Source organism: Hyla sarda, chromosome 2, assembly GCF_029499605.1.
Source record: "Hyla sarda isolate aHylSar1 chromosome 2, aHylSar1.hap1, whole genome shotgun sequence".
Lineage (NCBI taxonomy): Eukaryota > Metazoa > Chordata > Amphibia > Anura > Hylidae > Hyla > Hyla sarda.
In genome coordinates, this window is record NC_079190.1 from 326,796,686 (window position 1) to 326,823,118 (window position 26,433).

Here is a 26,433-nt window from a genome sequence, read left to right on the forward strand (position 1 = left end):
GAACCCAAAAACCCATTTGAGTTTTTAAATTCAAAATACAGGCCTAGCTACTCCCCTTCACCCTGCCTGTCCATCTTTAACCCCTTAATGACCAAGCCCATTTTCACCTCAAGGACCAGGCCAATTTTATTTTTGCGTTTTCGTTTTTTCCTCCTCGCCTTCTAAATTCCAGAACTCCTTTATAATTCCATGTACAGACCCATATAAGGGCTTGTTTTTTGCGTGACCAATTGTACTTTGTTATGAAACCTCTCATTTTACCATAAAATGTACGGCGAACCCCAAAAAAATTTTTTTTAGGGAGCAAATTTAAATGAAAACCAAAATTTTGCACATTTTGGAGGGTTTTGTTTACACACTGTACACTTTACGGTAAAAATGATATGTGTTCTTTATTCTGTGGGTCAATATGATTAAAATGATACCCATGGCTAGATACTTTTATATTTTTGTACCGCTTAAAAAAAATCTAAAACTTTTAGTACAAAATCTGTCATCTAAAATCGCCCTATTTTGACCACCTATAACTTTTTAATTTTTCCGTATATAGGGCGGTGTGAGGGCTATTTTATTGCGCCGTCATCTGTACTTTTTTTTACATACCACATTTGTATATATAAAACTTTTAGATCATTTTTTAATAATTTTTTTTTTAATAAAATGTGACAAAAAAGCAGCATTTTTGGACTTTTTAAATTTTTTACGTTTATGCCATTCACCGTACGGGATCATTAACAATATATTTTGATAGTTCGGACATTTACGCACGCGGCGATACCAATTATGTTTATTAAAAAAATCTTACGCTTTTTGGGGGTAAAATGGGAAAAACTGACAATTTTCATTTTTATTGGGGCAGGGGATTTTTCACTTTTTTTTTACTTTTTATTTTTACATTTTTCAACTTTTTTTTTACACTTTTTATGTCCCCATAGGGGACTATCTATAGCAATCGTTTGATTACTAATACTGTGCAGTGCTATGCATAGTACACAGCACTGCTCAGTATTATCGGTGATCTTCTGCTCTGGTCTGCTCGATCGCAGACCAGAGCAGAAGACCCCGGGAGACAGCCGGAGCTAGGTAAGGGGACCTCCGGCTGTCATGCTGGATGATCAGATCCCTGCAGCAATGCTGCTCTCGATCCGATCATCCAATCAAAGTGCCGCAATGCCGCAGATGCCGTTATCTGTATTGATCACGGCATCTGAGGGGTTAATGGCGGACATCCGCGCGATCGCGAATGTCGGCCATTACTGGCGGGTCCCCGGCTGCTGCTAGCAGCCGGAACCTGCCGTGTATGACGCCAGCACCCTTCCAATGCTCGCGGTCATACACAGGACGTAAATGTACGTCCTGGTGCGGGAAGTCTCGACAAACCAGGACGTACATATACGTCCGTGGTCGTTAAGGGGTTAAAGGGGTACTCCGGTGAAAAACTTTTTCTATTTTTAAATCAACTGGTGCCAGAAAGTTAAACAGATTTGTAAATGACTTCTATTAAAAAAATCTTAATCCCTCCTGTACTTATTAGCTGCTGAATACTACAGCGGAAATTATTTTCTTTTTGAAACACAGAACTGTCTGCTTACATCACGAGCACAGTGCTCTCTGCTGACATCTCTGTCCATTTTATGAACTGTCCAGAGCAGCATATGTTTGCTATTAGGATCTCCTTTTACCCTGGACAGTTCCTAAAATGGACATAGATGTCAGCAGAGACCACTGTGCTCATGATGTCAGCAGACAGCTCTGTGTTTTAAACAGAAAATAATTTCCACTGTAGTATTTAGCATCTGATAAGTACAGGAAGGATTAAGATTAAGTAATTTTCAAATCTGTTTAACTTTCTGGCACCAGTTGATTTAAAAAAAAAAAAAAGTTTTTCACCGGAGTACCCCTTTAAAATTAGCCTTTTTCCCAAACCATCCTACACACTATACTTTTTCGTGTAACCCGATGACCTGAACCTAAAAATTATCAATATTGCCAAGTCAAAAGTGATAAAGATGGCTAAGTCATCGAACTACTTGGCCCAAAAATTATTGATTATAAAAGGAGAGTAGCATAAGGGAAAATTACATATTTTGAACTCAATACTTATGTGGGTATTTTTATCATTTAATATATTGCTAAATAATTTAACAACATAAGTTTAAAAAGTGAAGTCAAATTTTCCAGTATGTTATTCCTCAAGAGGCACTGGTTTAACCAGTTGGAGACGCAGGGTGTACAAGTACGCTCCCATTCCTGGAAATGTCCACTAGCCCCACAAAGATTAAAGCGGTGGCTGCACAGGTAATGGTACGTTCCATCCATTCTAGGAAAAATTGTGTCTACATTCCGGCAAGAATGTCAACGGGACCTGGCTGGTTATCATGGCAACAGAAAGCCAGTGGATAGCTTTCTGTCTTCTCAGTATGGGAGCCTGTAAGGTCCAGTGCTAGCCTGGACCATACAGGCAAACTGTAATAACAGTTATACCATACTGCAGTAAATTTGTACTGCAGTATAGTATAACAGGTGAAAAGTGTGAAAATAAAATGTTTTTAAATAAACAGTGCAAAAAATTATATAAATACTCCTTTTCTAATAAAGCCCTGTATTACTAAATAATAAAAAAACTATATATAATAGGTATTGCCACATTCATAATGACTTTTACTTTAAAATGATGTTATTTGTCCCACACAGTAAACATTGGTAACAAAAAACCCTACATAAAAACACAAAATTTGCTAATTTTGTTTAAAAAACTGGAATGAAAATGATCAAAAGGTAACACGTGTCCCAACAATAATACTAATAAAAAGTATGGCTTGTCCTGCAAAAAATAAGCCCTTACACAATGGGGGAGAATTATCAAAACCTGTGTAAAGGAAAAGTTGTCCAGTTGCGCATAGCAACCAATCAGATCGCTTCTTTCATTTTGCAGAGGCCTTGTGAAAAATGAAAGAAGCAATCTGATTGGTTGCTATGGGTAACTCAGCAGCTTTTCCTTTGCACAGGTTTTGATAAATCCCCCCCAATGAGGTTGGATGAAAATTCAAAAGTTATGGCCACACAAACTGGGGAAACCACGTGATTTAATGAGATAAAAAGACGTACACCTACACCACTCTTGATGAATACCCCCCCAGTAAATAGATCCAGAAGGACATGACTCTGTTCATTACATAAGAAAAGAATTATAAAACGGGCAGCGCTCATCCAAACAGTCACTTATGCCATTTATGTAGTAGAACTCAGCTGGTATATATAGAGGGACACAGTTGACACGACACCTGTTGAGCCAAGACAATGGGGGACATGTATCATTAGGTGTCTATTGTAGACCCAGTTCTACCATTTACACTGCTTGTCTAATTTACACTCTTGCTCAAGATTTACTAAAGTTGTGCATGTCCTTTGATAAATTTTGTGCAAATAAAGAAAGGCCCCCCTCGCTCTACCGTGCATCCTTCTCTACCTCACACGGTACACTGCTCCCTACTCATAGCTAGAAGTGCTGGAGCAGCAGTGTGCGCCGAACAAAACTTTGCATTATAGTAAAATCATAAATCTTTCTCAAGTACACAGAGGGGAAGATTATCAAAGAATTTGCATTAAAAAAATCTATTTTGGCGCAAAAAGTATCGACCACATTTTCAAAGAGCTTTGTGCCGCGGTTTACACTGTTCATGTCAGTTTTGTAAAAGTGGGTGTGTCCACATATATTGCCTGCTTAATATGATATTAAGAGTCCAGTTTACATCAAAAATCACACCAGCTTTTTCATAGTGTAGAAATCAAAGAAATGGTTGTAGTTTTATTGTTTTGTTGTCTTTTTTCTTTGTTTTTTGGGGAAAAGGTGTTATGTAAGTAATTATTAAAAAAGTTATTATATATATATATATATATATATATATATATATATATATATATACTTTTATACACTTTTTACACTTTTTACACCAAGCACCACACACTACATACTTCCGTGCGGAAGAACCAGAGAGGCCTCCCTCTAAATTTTGTTAAGACGCCTATCCCCAAGGGTGAGTCCCTTGCCCTGACCCATGATAACCTGTTGTTGGTGAAGTATAAGGATAAGAGGGATGTCCTTATGCTCACCACTATTTATGGGAACGGCAGCACCCCTGTCCCTGTGCGAGGTATCGTGGGACCGGTCCTCAAGCCCGATTGTATTCTGGACTACAATCGGTATATGGGGGGAGTTGATCTCTCAGATCAAGTCCTCAAGCCATATAACGACATGCGGAAAACACGGGTATGGTACAAAAAAGTTGCGGTCTACTTGGTACAGGTTGCCATGTAGAACGCTTTTGTACTGTCCCAGTACGCTGGCAACATAGGGACATTCCTCCAGTACCAAGAAGAAGTCCTAAGGTTCCTGATCTTTGCTGACCGGGAAAGATCAGGGCGGACTTCCCAAGGGTTTGGAGTTATAGGCGCCAGGATCGTCCCAGGCCAACACTTTCCAGGTGAGGTCCCCCACAGTGGAAAGAAGGGGCGATCCCAGAAAAAATGCAGAGTGTGTTACAGGAGGGGGATTCAGAGGGACACCAGGTATCAGTGTGACACTTGCCCAGATAATTCGGGCCTCTGCACAGGCTGCTTCAGGGAGCATCACACTTCCATGGAGCACTAAATTTTCCCTTTCATTTGAATTTTCCATAATTTGACCAATGTACCAAGTCCAGAGTACATTCCAAAATATAACCTCCATAAATCACTAAATTGCCCAAAAAAACCTGGAAAAAAAATTAAAAAACCTGATAAGACCTCTGGGGGTGTTTTTAAAAAAATGGGTCATAGATCACAGAGTCACTATCATCGGGGACTTTTTTATGTTGCCTCAAATGTGCAGCGCTCTCTCTCCACCTGAGCGGGTGCGCATTTGAGGCAACAGGTTAGGGACGGCCACACACATCACATTCCCAGAATGATGACTATGAGCATAGGGTTTGGGGCGGGCATATTTTTTTTAGTTTTGGCTATGCTCTGGGTCATCATTCTGGGAACATATTCTGTTTTATTATTTTAGGATTTATAGTTTTCTTGCCCACTGTACCCCATATTACGGGCCTCTGTACCCCACCTGTCTACCCCAGTTACAGCCCGTTGTCCCCCATAGTGTTCCCCTATTTTAGGGCTCAGTGCTAGCCCCATTAATGCTCCTTGAGGGGGTGTCCCACATCCTGGCTGCTATAATAAGCTCAAGGCCCCTGACTGACCTCCCACTCCAAGACCTGGTGTGCACCCGCGGAGCGAAAATCATCAAAAATTAAGGTATGTCCTTATTCCAAAGAAATGTATTTACAAATTTAGTGGGGTCTTTTCTGCTATTAACCCTTGTAAAAATGTAAAATTTTGAGGAAAACCCACTTTTTGTGAATTTTTTTAAATTTATTTTACATATGCAAAAGTTGTGAAACCCATGTGGGGTATTAAGGCTTACTTTACCCCTTGTTACGTTCCTCAAGGGGTCTAATTTCCAAAATGGTATGCCATGTGTTTTTATTTTTTGCTGTCCTGGCACCATAGGGGCTTCCTAAATGCGACATGTCCCCCCCATTTCAGCAAAGTTTGCGAATGTGACTCCTTCTCTTCTGAGCATTGTAGTTCGCCCGCAGTACACTTCAGCTCCACTTATGGGGTACCTCCATACTCAGAAGAGATGGGGTTACACATTTTGGGGGGGTATTTTCTGCTATTAACCCTTGCAAAAATGTGAAATTTGGGGGGAAACACACATTTTAGTGAAAAAAAAATAAAAACATTTTACATATGGAAAAGTCATGAAACCCCTGTGGGGTATTAAGGCTCACTTAATTCCTTGTTACGTTCCTCAAGGGGTCTAGTTTCCAAAATGGTATGCCATGTGTTTTTTTTTTTTTGCTGATCTGGCACCATAGGGGCTTTCTAAATGCAACATGCCCACCAGGAAAAATTTGCTCTCAAAAAGCCAAATATGACTCCTTCTCTTCTGAGCATTGTAGTTCGCCCGTAGTGCACTTCAGGTAAAAGTATGGGGTACCTCCATACTCAGAAGAGATGGGGTTACAAATTTTGGGGGGTATTTTCTGATATTAACCCTTGCAAAAATAGGAAATTTGGGGGGAAACACACATTTTAGTGAAAAAAAAATAAAACATTTTTACTTATGCAAAAGTTGTGAAACCCCTGTGGGGTATTAGGGCTCACTTAATTCCTTGTTACGTTCCTCAAGGGGTCTAGTTTTCAAAATGGTATGCCATGTGTTTTTTTTTTGCTGATCTGGCACCATAGGGGCTTCCTAAATGCAACATGCCCACCAAGCAAAATTTGCTCTCAAAAAGCCAAATATGACTCCTTCTCTTCTGAGCATTGCAGTTCGCCTGTAGTGCACTTCAGGTAAACTTATGGGGTACCTCCATACTCAGAAGAGATGGGGTTACAAATTTTGGGGGGTATTTTCTGCTATTAACCCTTGCAAAAATGTTAAATTTGGGGGAAAACACGCATTGTAGTGGAAAAAAAATAAAAAATGTTTACATATGCAAAGGTCGTGAAACCTCTGTGGGGTATTAGGGCTCACTTAATTCCTTGTTACGTTCCTCAAGGGGTCTAGTTTCCAAAATGGTATGCCACGTGCTTTTTTTTGCTGTTCTGGCACCATAGGGGCTTCCTAAATGCAACATGCCCCCCAAGCTAAATTTGCTCTCAAAAAGCCAAATATGACTCCTTCTCTTCTGAGCATTGTAGTTCGCCCATAGTGCACTTCAGGTCAACTTATGGGGTACCTCCATACTCAGAAGAGATGGGGTTACAAATTTTGGGGGGTATTTTCTGCTTTTAACCCTTGCAAAAATATGAAATTTGGGGGGAAACACATTTTAGTGAAAAAAAAAATGTTTACATATGCAAAGGTCGTGAAACTCCTGCGGGGTATTAAGGCTCACTTAATTCCTTTTTACCTTCCTCAAGGGGTCTAGTTTCCAAAATGGTATGCCATGTGTTTTTTTTTGCTGTTCTGGCACCATAGGGGCTTCCTAAATGCGACATGCCACCCTAGCAAAATTTGCTCTCAAAAAGCCATATATTACTCCTTCTCTTCTGAGCATTGTAGTTCACCCGTAGTGCACTTCAAGTCAACTTATGGGGTACCTCCATACTCAGAAGAGATGGGGTTACAAATTTTGTGGGGTATTTTCTGCTATTAACCCTTGCAAAAATGTGACATTTGGGGGGAAACACACATTTTAGTGAATTTTTTTTTTTTTTTTACATATGCAAAAGTCGTAAAACACCTATGGGGTATTAAGGCTCACTTAATTCCTTGTTACGTTCCCCGAGGGGTCTAGTTTCCAAAATGGTATGGTATGTGTTTTTTTTTTTTGCTGTTCTGGCACCATAGGGGCTTCCTAAATGCAACATGTCCCCCAAAAACCATTTCAGAAAAATGTACTCTCCAAAATCCCCTTGTCGCTCCTTCGCTTCTGAGCCCTCTACTGCGCCCGCCAAACAATTTACATAGGCATATGAGGTATGAAGATTGTGAATTTTCTCATTCACTTTGCTGCTATTCCTGTGAAACACCTAAAGGGTTAAAACGCTGACTGAATGTCATATTGAATACTTTGGGGAGTGCAGTTTTTATAATGGGGTCATTTGTGGGGTATTTCTAAAATGAAGACCCTTCAAATCCACTTCAAACCTGAACTGGTCCCTGAAAAATAGTGAGTTTGGAAATTTTGTGAAAAATTGGAATATTGCTGCTGAACTTTGAAGCCCTCTGGTGTCTTCCAAAAGTAAAAACTTGTCAATTTTATGATGCAAACATAAAGTAGACATATTGTATATGGGAATAAAATTTTTCTTATTTGGAATATCAATTTTCCTTACAAGCAGAGAGCTTCAAAGTTAGAAAAATGTGAAATTTTCAAATTTTTCATCAAATTTTGGGATTTTTCCCCAAGGAAGGATGCAAATTACCAAAAAGTTTTACCACTATGTTAAATTAGAATATGTCACGAAAAAACTATCTCGGAATCAGAATGATATCTAAAAGCATCCCAGAGTTATTAATGTTTAAAGTGACAGTGGTCAGATGTGCAAAAAATGGCCGGGTCCTAGGTGTAAAATGGCTAGGTCCTTAAGGGGTTAACATGAAACTTGGCACACATGTTACTTATATGTCAGCAACAAACATTTGGATAGGTGATTTAACCCTTACTCACCCACATTTGCCAGGGGCGGGGTTTATGTTTAAAGTCCCATGCAAGTCAATGTAAAATATATGTTACCGCATAACTTCCAAACGGCTGGAGATATTTCGATAATACTTGGTCATGTTACTTATATGTCCACTTAAAATATAGGATAGTTAATTTAACTCTTAACTACCCCCATTTGCGAAGGTCTGGGTTTTTGTTTAAAGTCCCATGCAAATCAATGGGAAATGTATGTTCCCATGTAATTTCCGTAGCTGGAGCTATTTCAATACCTGGTACACATATTACGGGTCGGGATAGGAGGACGGGATGGAAGGTCGGGATTGGAGGTTGGGATAGGAGGTCGGGATAGGAGGACGGGATAGGAGGTCGAGATATGAGGACGGGAAAGGAGGTTGGGAAAGGAGGACGGGAAAGGAGGATGGGATAGGAGGACGGGATAGGAGGTCGGTAGAGGAGGTTGAGATAGGAGGTCGAGAAAGGAGGACGGGATAGGAGGTCGGGATTGGAGGTCGAGATAGGAGGTCGGGATAGGAGGAAGGTATAGGAGGTCGGGACAGGAGGTCGAGATAGGATGACGGGATAGAAGGTACGGGTCGGGATATGAGGACGGGATGGGAGGTCGGGATAGGAGGACGGGATATGAGGACGGGATAGGAGATCGGGATAGGAGGACGGGATATGAGGACGGGATAGGAGGTTTGGATAGGAGGTCGAGATATGAGGACGGGAAAGGAGGTTGGGAAAGGAGGACAGGATAGGAGGACGGGATAGGAGGACGGGATAGGAGGTCGGGATAGGAGGTCGAGATAGGAGGTCGAGAAAGGAGGTCGGGATAGGAGCTCGAGATTGGAGGACAGGATAGGAGGTGGGGATAGGAGGACGGGATAGGAGGTCGAGACAGGAGGACGGGATAGGAGGTTGAGATAGGAGGTCGGAATATGAGGACGGGATAGGAGGATGGGACAGGAGGATGGTATAGGAGGTCGAGATAGGAGGACGGGATAGGAGGGCGGGATGTGGGGTTGGGATATGACAACATTATATGAGGACGGGATATGAAGTCAAAAGCTTCCTCCTTTGTTTATTTTCCTCCCCAACAAGGATTAGGAAGGAAAATTGGGCAACGCCGGGTACTCAGCTAGTATATATATATAAAACTCAATCGGGGAGATTTATCAAAACCTGTGCAGAGGAAAAGTTGCCCAGTTGCCCATAGCAACCAATCAGATGACTTATTTCATTTTGCAGAGGTCTTCCGAAAAATGAAAGAAGCGATCTGATTGGTTGCTATGGGCAACTCAGCAACTTTTCCTCTGGACAGGTTTTGATAAATCTCCCCCAATGTGTGTATGTGTGTACGTTCCGTCATCACGTCCAAACCGCTAAAGATATTAACATGAAACTTGGTACACATGTTACTTATATGTCAACAACAAACATAGGATAGGTGATTTAACCCTTACTCACCCCCATTTGCCAGGGGCAAGGTTTATGTTTAAAGTCCCATACAAGTCAATGGGAAATGTATGTTCCCACATAACTTCCGTACGGCTGGAGATATTTCAATACCTGGTACACATATTACTGGTCGGGATAGGAGATCAGGATATGAGGACAATAGCAAGTATTGGAAGAAAATGTGGACGAATTTTGGCGCTGGAACTCTGGATATTAAGAAAATCAGGAACGCATTCCTTTCAGAGGCTTTATTGTGAATACATAAGCTACGCGTTTCGGGTCCGAACCGGACCCTTCGTCAGGCAAGGTATATGTGACAGGATAGCAAAGTGCAGTTTAAATACACTCAGTACTTGGTTGTAAAGGTCACATTAATTAAGACATTCTGCAATACTCAACGTGACCACCGTAATCAGACCGGCTCTCCAGCTGTTTCACCTGAACCAGTACTGATTGGTCAAAAAATAAAAAACACAAAATTCCTTTTAAAAAACACGCTTATTTACATTCAAATAGAAGAGAAATATAAGAGGACAACTATGAACTAGAAAATTAGATAAAAACAAATTGAAATGAAAACTTCCTATTTATGCGCACTGTGGTAGATACAGAGTATTATGTGCACTGTTGTAAATGCAATGTAGACACTGTTTCCAGTATAGCCAGAACCCTAGTCTGCAACATTGTATCAAAGATTAACGTGATGTAAGCTATTTTTTACATAGCTAATCGCACCCCTATGGAGCGCTACACAGAGCACTATACAGGGTAACGATGTCTGAATGGAGCGGAGCTGTATCACAGACTCAGTTCTTTTTTGTAGCTGAGGGCTGTTGGAATCGCTATACAGTGGTAGCGGTGTTTAGTTGGGGCGGGGCTTGTTCCGAGAACTCAGTCCCTCTTTATCGGAGCTTCTCACTGTGTCAGATTGGAGGTTTTGCTTGGAGCGCTACATAGCCGTAGCGGTGTTTGATGTGGGCGGAGCTAGTTCCTGAGTGAGCTAGCAGTGTTAGTCCACAATCTGACAGTAGCGTCGTATGAAGTCGGCAGAATGACATACTCAATGGATATCACAGTGACGATATTCGAAGTGAGCGGGACTAATATCTAAGCTTGTTCCCTATGAGGTGCTCTTTTGACAGTAATGGTGTTTGAGGTGCGCAAAAAAAAAACACATGCTCACTGCAACTAAGTCGCTACATCTCAGCTGCGATGTTAAAAAGGGGCTGGACTAGTAGCTGAGATCACTCCCTTCGAAGTGCTCATTTACTACGATGGGGTTTGGGATTTTTTGCTAGCCGTTTGTTTCCAAGGCGCTACACAACATTAGCAATGCTTAGAGTAGGCAGAGCTGATTTTTAGGTCCTCTGCATCAGGGGCGCTACATAACAGAGTGGGCAGTGCTAATTCTAATATCTCTGCATCTGGGGTGCTACATGATAGCAGCGGTGTTTAAACTAGGCGGAGCTATTTTGTTGCCCCACAGGTGTTCCTGCCCCAAGGTCCATGGGAAATTTTGAAGTTGAGGAGATATAAAGGTAAGGCATCCATACCATAGGCTAAAGAGGGGTTGAGGCCCAGTGGTTAGAGAACAATGTGCAACCCACCTAGTAGCGGAATTTGCATGAGGCAGATCTTTGTTCTGCACATAGATCCTGGTCCAAGGGTTATATGTACGAGAAGGGAACAAAGAGGTAGACAAAGAAACAGAAGGAGATCATATATATACACACTATGGTGATATGTACAGTGAGTTGTCACTCTTGACTAGTGACATTATAGGAGAGGGAAGTATTCATTTATAGTGGATTGTGACATTTTTTATCTTTTATTTTGGTTGCTGTTTACACCAAAATGGTTTCTGAGACCTCAGTAAGACGCGAGGGCTGGAGTGAGTTGCATTTGAATATCCAGAACACCTCCAGTCTTTTCAAGATTTCAAATCTGTTAGATCTGTGTTTAGGAACATGATCCATTGGTAGTACCTTAAATGGTTTTTCTACCCCTTAATGGGTGATGGCGCAATGCTTGGATAGGCCATGTAGCAAAATAGGATATGAGGACAGGAAAGGAGGATGGGATAGGAGGTCGGGATAGGAGGACAGGATAGGAGGTAGGGATAGGAGGATGAGATATGAGGACGGGATAGGAGGACGGGATAGGAGGACGGTATAGGAGGACGGGATATGGGGTTGGGATATGACAGCAATATATGAGGACGGGATATGAAGTCAAAAGCTTCCTCCTTTGTTTATTTTCCTCCCCTAGGAGATCAAGATAGGAGGATGGGATAAGAGGACGGGATAAGAGGATGGGATAGGAGGTCGGGATAGGAGGATGGGATATGAGGTTGAGATATGATGACGAGATGGGAGGTCGGGATAGGAGGTTGGGATATGAGGACGGGATATGGGGTTGGGATATGACAACAATATATGAGGGCGGGATATGAAGTCAAAAGCTTCCTCCTTTGTTTATTTTCCTCCCCAACAAGGATTAGGAACGAAAAACCGGGCAATGCCGGTTATTCAGCTAGTATATATATATAAAACTAAATGGGGGAGATTTATCAAAACTTGTGCAGAGCAAGAGTGGTGCAGTTGCCCATGGCAACCAATCAGATTGCTTCTTTCATTTAACAGAGGCCTTATTAAAAAAGGAAAGAATCAAGCTGATTGGTTGCTATGGGCAACTGGGCAACTTTTCCTGTGGACAGGTTTTGATAAATCTCCCCCAATGTGATATTAAGATAAGATATTAACATGAAGTAAGATATTAACATGAAACTTGGCACACATGTTACTTATATGTCAACAACCATGATATGATAGGTGATTTAACCCTTACTCAACCCCATTTGCCAGGGTCAGGGTTTTTGTTTAAAGTCCCATACAAGTCTATGGAAAATATATGTTACTACATAACTTTTGAAATGGCTGGAGATATTTCGATAATACTTGGTTACATGTTACTTATGACAACTTAAACTATAGGATAGTTAATTTAACCCTTAACTACCCCCATTTGTGAGGGTCGGGGTTTTTGTTTAAAGTCCCATGCAAATCATTGGGAAATGTATGTTCCCACATATCTTCCGTACAGCTGGAGATATTTCAATAATACCTGGTACACATATTACTTATATGTCAAATAAAAAGATATGATAGTTAAATTAACCCTTACATACACCCTTATATAAAAGATGGGTTTTTGTTTCAAGTCCCATGCAAGTATATGGGACTTCCAGTACCTTACTCCACAAGCTCCACTCTGCATCTCCTGGTGAATGTGTCAATCCGGCTTGAAAGCCACACCCCATCTCACAAAGACAAGCCCACATTTTAAGCCCCACTCCTTATATTATCTACACTTTTTGTGCATCGGTCTCGCTTGCAAATCACGCCATGTGCCACAAAGCCACGTCCCCTTCTATTTTCAGCTTACAATATCTTCATCACAAATCAGTCCCATCTGAGGACAGGATATGAGGATGGGACATAAGGACAGGATATGAGGTCGGGATATGAGGACAGGATATAAGGATGGTATATGAGGTCGGGATATAAAGATGGGATGTGGGGATAGGATATGAGGATGGGATATAAGGTCGGGATATGAGGATGGGATATGAGGTCAAGATAGGAGGAGGGAATATGAGGACAGGATATAAGGATGGGATATAAGGTTGAGATATGAGGACAGAATATAAGAATGGAATATGAGGACGGGATAGGAGGTTGAGATATGAGGACAGGATTTGAGGATGGGATATGAGGATAGTATATGAGGTCGGGATATGAGGACAGGATATGAAGTCGGGATATGAGGATGGGATATGAGGTTGGGACATAAGGACGGGATATGAGGTCAGCATATGAGGATGGGATATGAGGATAGCATATGAGGACAGGATATGAGGATGGGACATGAGGACGGGATATGAGATTGTGATATGAGGATGGGATATGAGGACAGGATATGAGGTCGGGAATCTGAGGATGGGATTTGAGGATGGGATAGGAGAACGGGATATGAGGTCTGAATAGGAGGACAGCATATGAAGATGGCATATGAGGTCGGGATATGAGGATGGGATATGAGGACAGCATATGAGGTCGGGATGAGGACAGGATAAGAGGATGAGATATAAGGTCGGGATATGAGGTAGGGATATGAAGACAAGATGTGAGGACGGGATGTGAGGTCGGGATATGAGGACAGGATATTAGGTCGTGATAAGAGGACCGATATGAGGACAGGATATGAGGTCGGGATATGAGGAAGGGATATGAGGATTGGATTGGAGGTCGGGATAGGAGGCCGGGATATGAGGACAGGATAGGAGGACAGGATAGGAGGACGGGATAGAAGGACGGAATAGGAGGACAGGATAGGAGGTCGAGATATGATGACGGGATAGGAGGTTCGGATATGAGGACGGGATATGGGGTTGGGATATGACAACAATATATGAGGACGGGATATGAAGTCAAAAGCTTCCTCCTTTGTTTATTTTCCTCCTTAACAAGGATTAGGAAGGAAAAACCGGGCAATGCTGGGTATTCAGCTAGTATATATATAAAACTCAATGAGGGAGATTTATCAAAACTTGTGCAGAGCAAGAGTGGTGCAGTTGCCCATGGCAACCAATCAGATTGCTTCTTTCATTTTACAGAGGCCTTATTAAAAAAAGGAAAGAAGCAAGCTGATTGGTTGCTATGGGCAACTTGGCAACTGAACAACTGGACAACTTTTCCTGTGGACAGGTTTTGATAAATCTCCCCCAATGTGTGTGTAAGTATGTGTGTGTGTGTGTGTGTGTGTGTGTGTGTTCCAGCTAGAGATGAGCGAACTTACAGTAAATTCGATTTGTCACGAACTTCTCGGCTCGGCAGTTGATGGCTTATCCTGCATAAATTAGTTAAGCTTTCAGGTGCTCCATTGGGCTGGAAAAGGTGGATACAGTCCTAGGAAAGAGTCTCCTAGGACTGTATCCACCTTTTCCAGCCCACGGGAGCACCTGAATGCTGAACTAATTTATGCGGGATAAGTCATCAACTGCCGAGCCGAGAAGTTTGTGACGAATCAAATTTACTGTAAGTTCGCTCATCTCTAGTTCCAGCATCACGTCCAAATGGCAAAAGATATTAACATGAAACTTGGCACACATGTTACTTATATGTCAACAACAAAGATATGATAGGCCTTATTAAAAAAGGAAAGAATCAAGCTGATTGGTTGCTATGGGCAACTGGGCAACTTTTCCTGTGGACAGGTTTTGATAAATCTCCCCCAATGTGATATTAAGATAAGATATTAACATGAAGTAAGATATTAACATGAAACTTGGCACACATGTTACTTATATGTCAACAACCATGATATGATAGGTGATTTAACCCTTACTTAACCCCATTTGCCATGGTCAGGGTTTTTGTTTAAAGTCCCATACAAGTCTATGGAAAATATATGTTACTGCATAACTTTCCAAATGGCTGGAGATATTTTGATAATACTTGGTCACATGTAGTGATGAGCGGCATAGGCCATATTCAAATTCGCGATATTTCACGAATATATGGACGAATATTCGTCATATATTCGCGAAATTCGCATATCCTTCATATTTGTTTTTTCGCATATGCGAAAATATATTCGCATATTCGCGAATATTGAGCCCTCCCTTCCTTAATGGTATAGGGAACTGTGACTAGTGCAATGACTCTGTGATTTTTCGCCCATAGAAAACCATAGGCCCATTGTGGTCTATGGGGATCTCACGACGTGTAGAGCAGTAAGCCACGCAGGACTGTCTCGGCAGCACAGTGGATGGGAGACCACCACGGGTTTGAGTCCTGAGGTGGGACAGAGTTTTACAGTGTTGTGGTTTAACTTTACTTTCCTGGAAATGCTGCTGAGTTGCCCATAGCAACCAACCAGATTGCTTACTTCATTTTTTAAAATGCCTCTGCAAAATGAAAGAAGCGATCTGATTGGTTGCTATGGGCAACTCAGAAACTTTTCCTGGAAAAGTTTCTGAGTTGCCCATAGCAACCAGATTGCTTCCTTCATTTTTTAGAGGCCTTTTCAAAAATGAAGGAAGCAATCTGGTTGGTTGCTGTGGGCAACTGCACATCTCTTCCTCTACACTGGTTTTGATGAATCTCCCCCATAGAGGGAGATTTATCAAAACCTGTCCAGAGGAAAAGTTTCTGAGTTGCCCATAGCAACCAATCAGATCGCTTCTTTCATTTTTAGAGGCCTTTTCAAAAATGAAGTAAGCAATCTGATTGGTTGCTATGGGCAACTGCACAACTCTTCCTCTACACTGGTTTTCCGCATATGCGCATATTCGAGAATATTGAGCCCTCCCTTCTTTAATGGTATAGGGAACTGTGACTAGTGCATCAACTCTGTGATTTTTTGCCTATTGAAACTAATAGGACCATTGTGGTATATGGGGATCCCACAGCATTTAAAACCGTGCGCTAAGCAGGACCGTCTTGGCAGCAAAGTGGATGGGAGCCCACCACAGGTTTGAGTCCCGGAGTGGGACAGAGTTTTACAGTGCTGTGGTTTAACTTTACTTTCCTGCAAACGCTGCTGAGTTGCCCATAGCAACCAATCAGATCGCTTCTTTCATTTTTCACAAAGCCTCTGCAAAATGAAGGAAGTGATCTGATTGGTTGCTATGGGCAACTCAGAAACTTTCCCTCTGGACAGGTTTTGTTAAATCTCCCTCTAAGGGGGAGATTCATCAAAACCAGTGTAGAGGAAGAGTTGTGCAGTTGCCCATAGCAACCAATCATATTGTTTCTTTCATTTTTGAAAAGGCCTCTGAAAAATGAAGGAAGCAATCTGGTTGTTATGGGCAACTCAGAAACTTTCAGGAAATGCTGCTGAGTTGCCCATAGCAACCAATCAGATCACTTTTTTCATTTTGCAGAGGCCTTGTGAAAAATGAAAGAAGCGATCTGATTGGTTGCTATGGGCAACTCAGAAACTTTTCCTCTGGACAGGTTTTGATTAATCTCCCTCTATGGGGGAGATTCATCAAAACCAGTGTAGAGGAAGAGTTGTGCAGTTGCCCACAGCAACCAATCAGATTGCTTCTTTCATTTTTGAAAAGGCCTCTGAAAAATGAAGGAAGCAATCTGGCTGCTATGGGCAACTCAGAAACTTCCAGTAAAAGCTGCTGAGTTGCCCATAGCAACCAATCAGATTGTTTCCTTTATTTTGCAGAGGCCTTGTGAAAAATGAAAGAAGTGATCTGATTGGTTGCTATGGGCAACTCAGAAACTATTCCTCTGGACAGGTTTTGATTAATCTCCCTCTATGGGGGAGATTCATCAAAACCAATGTAGAAGAAGAGTTGTGCAGTTGCCCATAGCAACCAATCAGATTGCTTCTTTCATTTTTGAAAAGGCCTCTGAAAAATGGAGGAAACAATCTGGTTGCAATGGGCAACTCAGCAGCTTTTCCAGGAAAGTAAAGTTAAACCACAACACTGTAAAACTCTGTCCCACCCGGGACGGTCTCCAATCCACTCTGCTGCCAAGACAGTCCTGCTTAGCTTATTATTTTACATGCCGTGAGATCTCCATAGACCACAATGGGCCTATTGGTTGCAATAGGCAAAAAACCACAGAGTTATTGCACTGGTCACAGTTCCCTATACCACTAAATAAGGGAGGACTCAATATTCGCAAATATGCGCATATATTTTTGCATATGTGAAAAAAATGCGAATATTCCGAATTACGAATATATAGTGCTATATTCGCGAATTCGTGAATATGCGATATTCGCTAATAAAATTTGAATTGCAAATATTCGCGAGCAACACTAGTCACATGTTACTTATATGACAACTTAAACTATAGGATAGTTAATTTAACCCTTAACTACCCCCATTTGTGAGGGTCGAGGTTTTTGTTTAAAGTCCCATGCAAATCATTGGGAAATGTATGTTCCCACATAACTTCCGTACAGCTGGAGATATTTCAATAATACCTGGTACATATATCACTTATATGTCAAATAAAAAGATATGATAGTTAAATTAACCCTTACATACACCCTTATATAAAAGATGGGTTTTTGTTTCAAGTCCCATGCAAGTATATGGGACTTCCAGTACCTTACCTCACAAGCTCCATTCTGCATCTCCTGGTGAATGTGTCAATCCGGCTTGCAAGCCACACCCCATCTCAGAAAGACAAGCCCACATTTTAAGCCCCATTTCTTATATTATCTACCCTTTTTGTGCATCGGTCTGGCTTGCAAATCACACCCAGTCCCACAAAGCCACGTCCACTTCTATTTTCAGGTTACAATATCTTCATCACAAAACAGTCCCATCTAAGGTCAGGATGTGAGGATGGGACATAAGGTCGGGATATAAGGACAGGATATGAGGATGGGAGATAAGGACGGTATATGAGGTCGGGATATAAAGATGGGATGTAAGGATAGGATATGAGGATGGGATATAAGGTCGGGATATGAGGATGGGATATGAGGTCAAGATAGGAGGTGGGAATATGAGGACAGGATATAAGGATGGGATATGAGGATAGCATATGAGGTCGGGATATGAGGACAGGATATGAAGTCGGGATATGAGGACGAGATATGAGGTTGGGACATAAGGACGGGATATGAGGTCAGCATATGAGGAAGGGATGTGAGGATAGCATATGAGGACAGCATGAGGATGGCATATGAGGTCGGGATATGAGGATGGCATATGAGGAAAGGATATGAGGTCGGGATATGAGGACAGGATAAGAGGATGGGATATATGGTCAGGATATGAGGTAGGGATATGAGGACAAGATGTGAGGACGGGATGTGAGGTCGGGATATAAGGACAGGATATTAGGTCATGATAAGAGGACGGATATGAGGATGGGATATGAGGTCAGGATATGAGGTAGGGATATGAGGATGGGATAGGAGGTTGAGATAGGAGGTCGTGATAGGAGGTCGAGATATGAGGATGGATATGAGGTCAGGATATGAGGACAGAATATGAGGTCAAGATAGGAGGACAGGATAGGAGGAAGGGATATGAGGATAGCATATGAGGACAGCATGAAGATGGCATATGAGATTAGTATATGTGGTCGGGATATGAGGATGGGATATGAGGACAGGATATGAGGTTGGGATATGAGGACAGGATAAGAGGATGGGATATAAGGTCAGGATATGAGGTAGGGATATGAGGACAAGATGTGAGGACGGGATGTGAGGTCGGGATATGAGGACAGGATATTAGGTCATGATAAGAGGACGGATATGAGGACGGGATAGGAGGTCTGAATATGAGGAAGGGATATGAGGAAGGGATATGAGGATGGGATAGGAGGTCGAGATAGGAGGTCGGGATAGGAGGTCGACATATGAGGATGGATATGAGGTCAGGATATGAGGACAGAATATGAGGTCAAGATAGGAGGACAGGATAGGAGGTCAGGATATGAGGACGGGATATGAGGTCGGAATAGGAGGACAGGATATGAGGACAGGATATGAGGTTGAAATAGGAGGACGGGCTAGGAGGTCGGAATATGAGGACGGGATATGAGGTTGAGATAGAAGGAGGGGATAGGAGTTCAGGATATGAGGACAGGATATGAGGTCAGGATAGAAGGTCGGGATAAGAGGTCAGGATAGGAGGTGGAGATATGAGGTCGGGATATGAGGACGGGATATAAGGACATGATATCAGGTCGAGATAGGAGGACGAGATATGAGGTCGAGATATGAGAACGGGATAGGAGGATGGGATATGAGGTTATGATATGAGGACGGGATATGAGGATAGCATATGGGATCGGGAAATGGGGAAAGGATATGAGGATAGCCTATGAGGATGGGATATGAGGACGGGATATGATGACGGGATATGAGGTTGGGATATGAGGACGGGATATGAGGTCAGAATATGAGGACGGAATATGAGGTCGAGATATGGGGACGGGATATGGGGTTGGGCTATGAGGACGGGATATGAATAGGATAGGAGGTGGAGATAGGAGGACGGGATAGGAGGTTGTGATATATGCACGGGAAAAGAGGATGGGATATGAGATCGAGAAAGGAGGTCGGAATAGGAGGTCAGCATAGGTCGGAATAGGAGGTCAGGATAGGAGGTTAAGATATGAGGTTGAGATATGAGGACGGGATATGAGGAAGGGATTTAAGGACGGGATAAAAGGACGGGATATGAGGACAGGATGTTAGGTTGAGACATGAGGATGGGATATGAGGTCAGGATATGAGGACAGCATATGAGGATGGGATATGAGGATAGCATATGAGGTCAGGAAATGAGGACAGTATATGAGGTCGGGTTATGAGGATGGGATGTGAGGTCAGGATATGAGGTCGGAATATGAATACAGCATATGAGGATGGGATATGAGAAAAGTATATGAGGACAGGATATTAGGTCGGGATATGGGGATGAGACATAAGGACCGGATATGAGGTTGGAATATGAGGATGAGATTTAAGGTCGAGATATGAGGACGGGATATAAGGTCAGGATATAAGGTCGGGATATGAGTACAGCATATGAGGATGGGATGTGAGGATAGCATATGAGGACGGGAAATGAGGACAGGATATGAGGTTGGGTTATGAGGATGGGATATGAGGTCAGGATATGAGGTCGGAATATGAGGATGGGATAGGAGAATAGTATATGAGGACAGGATATTAGGTCGGGATATGGGGATGGGACATAGGGAAGGGATATGAGGTTGGAATATGAGAACGAGATTTAAGGTCGGGCTATGAGGACAGGATTTAATGTCAGGATATAAGGTCGGGATATGAGTACAGCATATGAGGATGGGATATGAGGATAGCATATGAGGACAGGATATGAGGTCAGGATATGAGTATGGGACATAAGGACGGGAAATGAGGTTGCAATATGAGGACGAGATACAAGGTTAGGATATGAGGACAGGATATGAGGACGTGATATGAGGTTGGGTTATAAGTACAGGATAAGAGGATGGGAGATGAGGTTGGGATATGAGGACAGGATATGAGGTCATGATATGAGGACAGATATGTGGACGGGATATAAGGACGGCATATCAGGTCGGGATGTGAGGTTGAGATGTGAGGTTGAGATATGAGGAAGGGATATGAGGTCTGGATATGAGGATGGGATAGGAGGATAGCATAGGGGGACAGGATATGAGGATGGGATATAAGAACAGGATAAGAGGACGGGATATGAGGTGGAGATAGGAGGACGGGATATGAGGACGGAATAGGAGGATGGGATATGAGGACGGGATACGGGAATGGGATATGAGGTTAAGATAGGTCAAAACATTTCAGTATTTGAGTTCAAAATACAGGCCTACCTCCTCCCTTCAGCCTGCCTGTTCATCTCCACAAATAGCCTTTACTCAAACCATCCTACAGTCATACTGTTCTCATTTCACCAAGTTATCGGAATACCTGGCCCAAAAATTAAGGATTATAAATGAGTAACAGCATACGGGAAAATTACACATTTTGAACCCAAAACCCCGTTAGAGATTTTTAGTTCAAAATTCAGGCCTACCTCCTCCCCTTCAGCCTGGCTGTCTTGGCTGTCTATCTCCAAAAATACACTTTTTAACAATAATACACTCCTCTATTGCTTTGAAAAAAAGCAAACAGTAAGGTTGCCATATGCTGCTATCCTTTCATCCATTTGTCCTTCCACACCTATTTGCCCAATCCATCTTACACACTTACTGTTCTAATTTCGCCAAGTTATCAGACAACCTGGCCCAAAAATTATGGATTATAAAAGGGTAGCAGTGAAGGGAAAATTACACATTTTGAACCCAAAAACCCATTTGAGTTTTTAAGTTCAAAATCCAGGCCTACCTCCTCCCCTTCAGCCTGCCTGTCCATCTCCAAAAATACCCATTGTAATAATTATAAGCTCCTCCCCTGCATTGACAAAAATCAAACAGTAAAGTAGCCATATGTGGCCATCCTTTAATCGAATTGTGCTTCAACACCTATGTTCCCAAACCATCATACACTCATACTGTTCTAACTTTGCCAAGTTATCGGACAACCTGGCCCCAAAATTATGGATTATAAAAGGATAGCAGCATAAGGTAAAAATACACATTTTGAACCCAAAAACCCATTTGAGTTTTTAAGTTCAAAATACAGGCCTACCTCCTCCCCTTCAGCCTGCCTGTCCATCTCCAAAAATACAATTTTTAATAATTATACGCTCCTCCTTTGCATTGAAAAAAAGCAAACAGTAAAGTTGCCTGATGCTGCCATTCTTTTCATCCATTTGTCCTTTTGCACCTATTTTCCCAAACCATGCACTCATACTGTTATGATGTCGCCAAGATATTAGACTACCTGGCCCAAAAATTATGGATTATTAAAGGATAGCAGCATTAGTGAAAAATGCTTATTTTGAATCCAAAAACCCATTTGAGTTTTTAAGTTCAAAATACAGGCCTAGCTTCAGCCTGCCTGTCCATCTCCAAAAATACTTTTTTTAATAATTATACACTCTTTGTTTGCTTTGGAAAAACAAAAAGTTAAGTTGCCATATGCTGCTATCCTTTCATCGATTTGTGCTTCTACACCTATGTTCCCAAACCATCATACACTCATACTGTTCTCACTTTGCCAAGTTATTGGACAACCTGGCCCCAAAATTATGGATTATAAAAGGATAGCAGCATAAGGGAAAAATAAACATTTGAAACTCAAAAACCCATTTGAGTTTTTAAGTTCAAAATACAGACCTACCTCCTCCCCTTCAGCCTGCATGTCCATCATTGAACTGCAGTGGCTTATCAGAGTATAACACGCAGATAGACTTTAGGCAAAAAATTTTAGCCTAAAAAATGCATGTTATACGGTACACATTTTGAACCGAAAAACCCATTTCAGTTATTACGTTCAAAATACAGGCCTACGTTCTCCCCTTCAGCCTGCCTGTCTATCTCCAAATATACCCTTTTTAATAATTATATGCTCCTCCTTTGCATTGAAAAAAAGCAAACAGTAAAGTTGCCATATGCAGCCATCCTTTCATCCATTTGTCCTTCTGCACCTATTTTCCCAAAACAAGCACGCATACTGCTATCATGTCGCCAAGATTTTAGACTACCTGGCTCAAAAATTATGGATTATAAAAGGGTAGCAGCATAAGGGAAAATTACTGTATTTATCGGGGTATACCACGTACCGGCCTATAACATGCACCCTCATTTTACCAAGGATATTTGGGTAAAAAAAGTTATTTACCCAAATATCCTTGATAAAATGAGGGTGCGTGTGTGTGCATGTGTATACCCCGATACACTGTTTCTGACCCCACAGAAGCCCCCAAGAAAGGCAGGAGGAGAGAGGCCGTCGTTGTCCGCTTCTCTCCTCCTGCCTTTCCAGGGGTGTAGAGCCCTGCTGCCACCGCTTTTCTCCCCCTGCTAACGGCGCCACTGCCCCTTCTCTCCCCCTGGCTATCGGTGCCGCTGCCCCATTGCCGGCACGATAGCCAAGGGGAGAGAAGAGGCGCCGGCAATGGGGCAGCGGCGCCGATAGCCAGTGGGAGAGAAGGGGCAGTGGCACCCATTGCTGGTGCCGCTGCCCCGTTGCCTCCCTCATCCCCGGTTGTATAATTACCTGTTGCCGGGGTCGGGTATGTGCTGCTTCAGGACTCCAGAGTGCGTCCCCTGCGTCGTTGCTATGCGCTGCGAGACGTAATGACGAGTGACATCACTCGTCATTGCGCCGTGCCGTGAAGCCGCTGCAGTTCATTGATTTAAAGCGCCCGCTTTCAATCAATGAACTGCGGCGGCTTATCGGCGTATAACACGCAGATACACTTCAGGCAAAAAATTTTAGCCTAAAAAATGCGTGTTATACGGTACACATTTTGAACCGAAAAACCCATTTGAGTTATTACGTTCAAAATACAGGCCTACCTCCGCCCCTTCAGCCTGCCTGTCCATCTCCAAAAATTCCTTTTTTTTTATAATTATACGCTCCACCTTTGCATAAAAAAAATCAAACAGTAAAGTTGTCATATGCTGCCATCCTTTCATCGAATTGTGCTTTTACACATATGTTCCCAAACCATCATACACTCATACTGTTCTCACTCTGCCAAGTTGTCGGACAACCTGGCCCCAAAATTATGGATTAAAAAAGGATAGCAGCATAAGGGAAAAATGCACATTTTGAACCTAAAAACCCATTTGAGTTATTAAGTTCAAAATACAGGCCTACCAACTCCCCTTCAGCCTGCCTGTCCATCTCCAAAAATACCTTTTTTTAACAATTGTACGCTCTTCTTTGGCTTTGGAAATACTAACAAACAGTTAAGTTTCCATATGCTGCAATCCTTTCATGGATTTGTGCTTCTACACCTATGTTCCGAAACCATCATACACTCATACTGTTTTTACTTGGTTAAGTTATCGGACAACCTGGCCCCAAAATTATGGATTATAAATGGATAGCAGCATAAGGGAAAAATATGCATTTTGAACCCAAAAACCCATTTGAGTTTTTAAGTTCTAAATAAAGGCCTACCTCTTCCCCTTCAGCCTGCCTGTCCATCTCCAAAAATTCATTTTTTTAAATAATTATACGCTCCTCCTTTGCATAAAAAAATCAAACAGTAAATTTGTCATATGCTGCCATGCTTTCATCCATTTGTGCTTCTACACCTATGTTCAGAAACCATCATACACTCATACTGTTCTCACTTTGTCAAGTTATCGGACAACCTGGCCCAAAAATTATGGATTATAAAAGGATAGCAGCATAAGGGAAAAATACACATTTTGAACCCAAAAACACATTTGTGTTATTAAGTTCAAAATACAGGTCTACCTCCTCCCCTTCAACCTGCCTGTCCATTTCCATAAATGCCCTTTTTAATATTTATAAGCTCCTCCTTTGTATTGAAAAAAATCAAACAGTAAAGTTGCCATATGCGGCCATCCTTTCCTCGAATTGTGCTTCAACACCTATGTTCCCAAACAATCATACACTCATACTGTTCTCACTTTGACAATTTATCGGACAACCTGGCCCCAAAATTATGGATTATAAAAGGATGTCAGCATAAGGGAAAAATACACATTTTGAACCCAAAAACCAATTCAAAATACAGGCCTACGTCCTCCCCTTCAGCCTGTCTGTCCATCTCCAAATATACCCTTTTTAATAATTTTACGCTCCTCCTTTGCATTGAAAAAAAGCAAACAGTAACGTTGCCATATGCAGCCATCCTTTCATCCATTTGTACTTCTGCACTTATTTTCCCAAACCATGCACTCATACTGTTATCATGTCGCCAAGTTATTAGACTACTTGGCCCAAAAATTATGGATTATAAAAGGGTAGCAGCATAAGGGAAAATTACCGTATTTATCGGGGTAAACCACGCGCCGGCTTATAACACGCACCCTCATTTTACCTAAGATATTTGGGTAAAAAAAAAGTTTTTTACCCAAATATCCTTGATAAAATGAGGGTGCGTGTGTGTGCATGTATATACCCTGATACACTGTTTCTGACCCCACAGAAGACCCCAGGAAAGGCAGGGGGAAAGAGGCCATCGCTGCCCGCTTCCCTCCCCTTGCCTTTCCTGGGGTCTAGAGCCCTGCTACCGCCGCTTTTCTCCCTCTTCTATCGGCTACGCTACCCCTTCTCTCCCCCTGGCTATCGGTGCTGCTGCCCCATTGCCGGGGACGATAGCCAGGGGGAGAGAAGCGGCGCCGGAAATGGGGCAGCGGCGCCAATAGCCAGGGGGAGAGAAGGGGCAGCGGCACCCATTGCCAGCGCCGCTTCCCCATTGCCTCCCCCTATCCCCGGTTGTATAGTTACCTGTTGCCGTGGTCGGGACCGCGCTGCTTCAGGCCTCCGGTGTGCGCCCCTGCATCGTTGCTATGCACTGCGAGACGCAATGACGAGTGATGTCACTGATCATTGAGCCGCGCCGTGCATCGCATAGCAACGACGCAGGGGATGCACACCGGAGGCCTGGAGCAGCGCAGACCCGACCCCGGCAACAGGTAATTATATAATCGGGGATGGGGAAGACAATGGGTGCCACTGCCCCTTCTCTCCCCCTGTCTGTCGGAGCCGCTACCCCATTGGCACCGATTGCCAGGGGGAGAGAAGGGGCAGCGGCGCCGATAGCAGGGGAAGAGAAGCCGGCAGCGATGGCAGGTCACTGCCCCTGCAAACGCCGCTGCAGTTTATTGATGTAAAGCGCCCGCTTTAAATCACTGAACTGCAGAGGCTTATCGGCGTATAACACGCAGATTTAGGGCAAAAAATTTTACCCTAAAAAATGCATGTTATACGCCGATAAATATGATACACATTTTGAACCGAAAAACCTATTTGAGTTATTACGTTCAAAATACAGGCCCACCTCTTCCCCTGCAGCCTGCCTGTCCATCTCCAAAAATACCCTTTTTAATAATTATACGCTCCTCCTTTGCATTGAAAAAAATCAAACAGTAGAGTTGCCATATGCGGCCATCCTTTCCTCGAATTGTGCTTCAACAATTATGTTCCCAAACAATCATACACTCACACTGCTATCGGCGCCACTGCTCCTTCTCTCCCCCTGGCTATCGGTGCTGCTGCCCCATTGTCGGGGCCGATAGCCAGGGGGAGAGAAGCGCGCCGGCAATGGGACAGTGGCACCGATAGCCAGGGGGAGAGAGAAGGGGCAGCG